A 6,000-nucleotide genomic window follows, 5' to 3' on the forward strand; every position below is an offset into this window, starting at 1 on the left:
AATTTCACATGAAAAAGGGTTCCAAGTATAATCAAAGCACAAACTCTGACTAATACTAAATAATTTCTCTTGCTTGCGTGAAAAGTAATGGATAATTTCAACTTTACTATCATTTACTGTTTTTTCCACATAGTTCCACTCCAATAAAAACTTGGTCTCCACCCTTTGGTCAGTTTTCTCCCTTGTGAAGAAGATAAAGTTCCTTCATTCAGTGACGGTTATAAATCCAACACCTTAACTGCTACCGCAGTAAATGGGGAAAGATGGTAAAACTAAATCCTGAAAGTCCTCATCTGCCCCCTTTCTCAAATAAAACTTTATGTTAATGCATAAAAACAAAGCAGACCGGTAAAACAAGGTGCTCGTGGCGTTTATTTAGTCTCACTCAGTTGACAACCTTAACAGAATAGCAGAGAGACAGTTAGGGAGGTCGGCTGGTTTAATCTTGCTGTTCTGGACTTCCGGAGGTTGCGGCGCAGGCGTACATATCCAAACATGGTCCTGCGTGGCTCTTCTCCTGACATCGAGCCCTCCTGAGGACCTCGCGCCGCTCCGCATTTAGACCTTATCTTGCCCTGCGTGGATGTCTGCGCCAATGAGAAAGAATCTCCACTGGAATCAACGGGCTTGATTAAGGAATGCATTCAGTTTCTTTCATTTTATTGTAACAACACATTTTCGGCATTTCTTTCACATTTACATTTATTCATTTGGCGGATGCTTTTCTCTAAAGCAACGTACATCTCATAGAAAATACAATTTGTGCATTACATTAGGAGAAAGAGACATAGCTGCAGATGTGCGATTCTTGAGTACAACGAGTCAGTTTCCTTCCCCATATGCGCCGACGTTAATCACACCAGTAGCATAAAAGCAGAACATCAACGATTCCCAATCACCTTCCTAGTAGGGTTTTTTTTTTTTTTGCAATACATATAAACATCTCCGTTACATTGCAGGAGCGGCTCTGTAAAGGATTGATCCAAGCATGATCATGAACATCTATACCTTCCATGATTTTAAGAGATTATGGGTGAAGTGAGTTCGGTAGATATGAGTTTTAAGACCCTTTTTAAATGTGGACAAAGATTCAACGGTTCTGAGTGAGAGGGGGAGGTCGTTCCACCATAACGGAGCCAGAACCGAGAACCTCCGTGCTTTACCTTTCGTGCATGGGACCACCAAGTGGGCAGATGTGGAAGAGCGTAGTAGTCTGGCTGGTGTGTAGCGAATGATCGAGTCCTGTAGATAGCTGGGATATATATGCTCTGTTAATGCATTTATAGGCCGTAACCGGGGTCTTACATTTGATCCGGCCAGCTATGGGAAGCCAATGCGGAGAAAAGATAGGAGATGTGCATGACTTGTCGAAGCGTTCCCATAACTCGAACAGCGGTGTTCTGTATCAGCTGTAGAGGTTTGATAGCAGTAGCAGGAAGGCCACGCGAGAGAGTCGCAGTAGTCCGGACGGGATGTCACCATGGCCTGGACAAGTAGTCGCACGGAGTCTGTTGCGAGGTAATGATACGCAGGATGTATCCGCAGGTCCGGGTCGTGGCTTCGATGTGTTGAGAGACTCAAATTTATCGTCGCTCCCAGACTCTTAGCTGAGGAGGTAAACAAGATGAGCGAGTTGTCCAGTTTGATTGAGAGATCATGACAGGAGCACAGGCCAGCTGGGAGATGTAGGATCCCTGTTTTGGCAGGGAAGAGAAAAAATAATAAATATTGTGAGAATTATTGACTGATGTGTCATTTCTGGTGATCTAATATTATACAGTGATACATATGAGACCTGTGTTATTGGCTGTTTTATTGTTCTGTTTGATTCCATTTAATAACCGTTTCCATTTAGTGCAACACGACTTGTGTGTCATTTTCAACTGCGATGATGAGCAACAATAGCTGTGAAGTTCCTTGATCACTGAAGTGTTGGTGAAATTCACAGGGAAAAGAGGGAGAGAAAAAAAAAAAAAAAAAAGCTTATTTTCAGCTAGTATATCTAACTATATTTGGATTCTTAGGATATCAGGCAGATCCATGTGGTAAAGGCATAAGTAGTCAGTCCAGTGTGAACAGCCTTTGGACTTATTACATCTTCACTGGTGGAACACCATTATGAATGTTCTGCCAAAGCTGCAGCATACAAGGCCAGTGACCTTGGAGTCTCAGGGCTTCTGTAAGGGAACAATTTTAGACTCTTACAGAAAAAGCATCACAAGAAGCTGCCTGTAACTTGTGAGAAGACAGGAGTAGAAGTCAGATCCAATCAGACTTGGGTGGGGGGTTTATAGAACACGTCACCAAAAAAAAAAAAAAAAAAAAAAGGTTTGAAACTACTGGGGGGGGGAAATCAACCTCCAGCCTTATATTAGCGTGAAATATAAAAGTAACGATTGACCAAAATACATACAGTTGCATAGTTATATAAGGTACATTTTTTCCTTTCTCATTACTACCTTCGATTTCAAACCTCTCCAGCAACTGAAAGTATGCAAATGTGTCCAAAAGTGTACATGTACATCATCATTTACATTTATTCATTTAGCAGATTCTTCTCTCCAAGGTGACGTACCGGGACCTTTCAGTTCACCTGAAACACTCATTTGGACTGTGGGAGGGAACCAGAGCAACTGGTTATCACCCACTTGAACATGGGGAGAACATACACACTTCACGCAGGCTGAGTGGGGTTGAACCCATGGACAATGGGACCACCCGAACACCAAGACTCCAGTGAGAGCTGCTGCACCGATCACACACAATATAATCAGTGTATATATGCATGTGCCTTTCTATTCTTGTTTTTTCCTTTATTTTACCATTTGATTGTCTCCCTATAGAAAAAAGTGACAAAACAAATTTTGAAAGCCCATCCTGAGTTTGTTTCCATTTCCATTTATTGCTCGACTCAAATTTAACATCCCAGTATTCAACAGGTTTTTGCTGCTGATGTGGACTGAGCACAGCAGGGTAAGTAACGAAATGGAGACTGAACATAAAGTACCACGTCGGGGCCTCCAAATATCATTCTTTTGACCTTCGACACTGGATTTCAGTGACCGCAGGCCATGGCGCCCCTTTCAAGAGAGTTAAACGCATTCTTCCCTCGCTGTAGACGGGCAGCAAAGGATGCATTTTGTTTCGGTCAATCTCACTTCGTCCGGCATCTACTACGGTACAGCCCTGTTTGTAAATTTCCCAGTTGCAGGAAAAAAGTGTGTTTAGAGACCAAACAGTTTTGTACGTGGTGAGAGTACACACAGTCCCAGGATGGCACCTGCAGTGGGGATTTTGATGGCACCAGTAAAGGACATAAATAAGAAAAATGGAACATTTAATTTGCTTTCCACAATCTCTCATAATGAGTGACAGTAATAACCCATCTGCCAAGTGAGGTCTATGCGTATAATTCATTTTAATATTCATTTTGGCTAAAAGAAATTTGTATTGACATTTCAATTCATATATCAATGAAAATATATCAGTAAATATGTCTCCTTAAGGTGTAATCTGCTTTGCATAATGGTTTGTAATTTAAGGCACATGTTTAACAGAGACAGACAGATTATCAGAGGCAGAAGTGAGATACAAACAAAACATCTTGTCTTTCCATGAGAACGTATTTGCTCTCTGCCTGGTAGCTGCTCCAACGGAGACGGGGTTTGGTGAAACGCAGCAAAACTATTGCAAGGTAACCTCCATAAAACGTCCCATAAATAACAATAAACTATGTTCGCTGTGACTTTTAATCTTGCAATCAGCAGTCCTCCAGAGCTGGGCCACATCCAGGAAGGCACAGATGAACCAGAACATCAGGTTCATGTCAAGTGGACATTTCAAGGCACCATAACCAAAGAGGAATGACAAAACTTACAGGAATAACACCCCCTCCGAAAAGCACATCCAAAGAGCAGAAATGTAAAGGGGATCGTGTCATCCCGTTGAGAAAACGGAACGAGTGTTTCAGCTAAAGCTGGTGTTTGAATAAATCAGAAATTCACATCTGTCCTATGTAGGCATAAACAGTTTGGGCTTAGTAGCACTCTGTGGTTTGGATTTACAGCAGCTCTGGTTCCATTCAAGCTCTTTATTGCTGCAGCACATGCTAATTAGAAGTGCTCTGGCCCTGACTCCAAAACTGGCAGAACTGTAGATGCCAGGGGCAGCTTGGCGCCTCTCACCTTGTTCCTCCTGACAGTGAACAAGCAGTAAGACCCACTTAACAGACTTCTTGACTAATGTGAGAAAGACTTCACCCCCAACAACAGAGGTCACTTGAGTTTTTGCTCCTCAGAATGTGGGACCAGTGAAACGTTAACCCTGTGCTACCATGAGGAACAGCAAAACTCAAGCTGTAACCACAGGTTGCTGGTTCTTGGAGTCTAAATAACAAAATTTCACATTTGACACTTTTCTCCAAAGCAAATTGCATTATTAAGCTAAATAGAACAAGTTATCCATTTATACAGGTGGGTAATTTTACTGGAGCAATTTTAGGGTAAAAGTAAGCTGCTCAAAACGTACTACAGATGGTGGGATTTGAACCCGCAACCTGCAAATCCAAAGGCAGCAGCTCCAACCGCTACGCAACCAGCTGTCATAAATCATAGACAACGTGTTCACTAAGAACATTCGTCCACGTACTCTCAAAGTTTCACATTCCCTTCAGTTTCTTTCACATTGTCACTCCTGTTCAAGTGGCCCAGTTTTTAAGCAAAGCGAGTCATTAAATGTCAAGAGGGAAAAGATAAAGGAGTCTTGGGTACTGAACTCTCTGCTTCGCATGGAAGAGGAGGCTGATTCTGAGCGAGTGAGGACGTCAGGCCTTAAAGGACCTTGGTGTGGATCATTCAGAGGAGCTGTCAGAGAGACTGACAGCACATTCCCAGCCGTCCAAAACACACACTCTTGCTCTGTCCTGGTACTTTACTGGCAGAAGTAACTGGAAAACTCAACTGCACACGTACCACACAGTGCCAGTGAAAAGTACGAATACACACGGGGCAACTTGGGCAAAAAAGGCATCCCTCCATTTTTTTTTTTTTTTTTTTTTTTACAAACTCTCTTGATACAACATTACGGTATAATGGCTCTTGGCTTTTGACAGCCACTTTTCAATGTTCTGCCTTTTTTAAAATCAAAACATATCAGTATGAAAAAATTCACCTGACGCATCTCCAGAAAACATTTCAAAGTTGTGCATCACACAAGTGAAGCGGAGTAAAGTGCAGAATTGTACCATAGCTGGCGCTAGTGTACCATCTGCCGTTTCCTGCTGGTTTCCTATCTTCTGTTTCATATCATGCTGAAATTAAGAGTTAGTTATATAGGTGTTTCACAGTGTTTTAGGGATATTTAGAAAAATTTCAGGGTGGGACAGGATCTCATTTTCCCCCAATCTAAAACAATGGGACACGGGCGTTTGGTGCCCCAAATTTCCACAGCCGCACAACTTCCAGGAATGGATTCATTTTTCCAATGCAGGGCAATTGTTGTGCTTGTATGTGACAAACTGGACAGAGAAGTGAAAGCGAAGTGACCCACAAGTGTCCTACATTCCAAGGAAGTGCTGCAGAAAAGCTGGGAAGACATTCAGGCTCTTTTCCTGATGAAACGTGTGAATGTCGTGAGGGAAAACTAGTTCACGCCAAGTGGACTCAAACTTTCGACTGCAACTTCAACATTTATATTAATTAATTTAGCTGATGCTTTTCTCCAAAGCAACGTACAATTACATAGCTGGGCAATTTGTCCTGGAGCAATTCGAGGTAAATAACTTGCTCAAGGGTACCACAGCTATAGGTGAGGCTTGAACCTGCAACCTTTGGGGCTTTAACCACTACACCACCAGCTGTTCCCGCATTTAAAAAAAACCTTACTAGTATGGAACTGTTTCAGATTCAAACAGCACAGCATCCTCCTTTATTCTCTACTGTATTACAAACAGAAATAACTCAAATGTAATTACTACGTCCCATTTCTCTCAGATAATGAGGG

This window comes from Scleropages formosus, chromosome 3, assembly GCF_900964775.1.
Source record: "Scleropages formosus chromosome 3, fSclFor1.1, whole genome shotgun sequence".
In the NCBI taxonomy this organism is placed as follows: Eukaryota; Metazoa; Chordata; class Actinopteri; order Osteoglossiformes; family Osteoglossidae; genus Scleropages; species Scleropages formosus.